This window comes from Corapipo altera, unplaced genomic scaffold (assembly GCF_003945725.1).
Source record: "Corapipo altera isolate COAL_440 unplaced genomic scaffold, ASM394572v1 0, whole genome shotgun sequence".
Lineage (NCBI taxonomy): Eukaryota > Metazoa > Chordata > Aves > Passeriformes > Pipridae > Corapipo > Corapipo altera.
The window spans coordinates 69,939,487-69,939,834 of record NW_020884872.1 but is presented as its reverse complement, the minus strand read 5'-3'; positions in this window follow the sequence as shown (position 1 = coordinate 69,939,834).

Below are 348 nucleotides of genomic sequence, written 5' to 3'. Positions count from 1 at the left end.
GGCGGGCCGCGCCGCGCCGCCGGGGCTGCGGAGAGCGCGGGAGAGCGGGGCGCGGGCCGGGGCGCCGCTGGCCCCGCGGCCGCCCGGCTGTAACATGGCTGACGGGAGCCGCGAGCGAGAAAACAAGGCGAGCGGCGGCGGAGCAGCAGAGGAGGCGCTCGGGCGGGCGGGGGCGCAGTTCGGGGGAACTTTTTTCTCCAGCAGCCGCCGATCGCCCGGGCGCGGGGCCCGCAGCCCCGGGGCCGCACAGCTCGGCGGGGCGCGGGAAAGAACCGGGGGTCCCCGGTGGGGCTTCGCCCGCGCCGCCGGGGTTCGGGTAGGCGCTGGAAGCGCGCCGGCCGCCCCCCC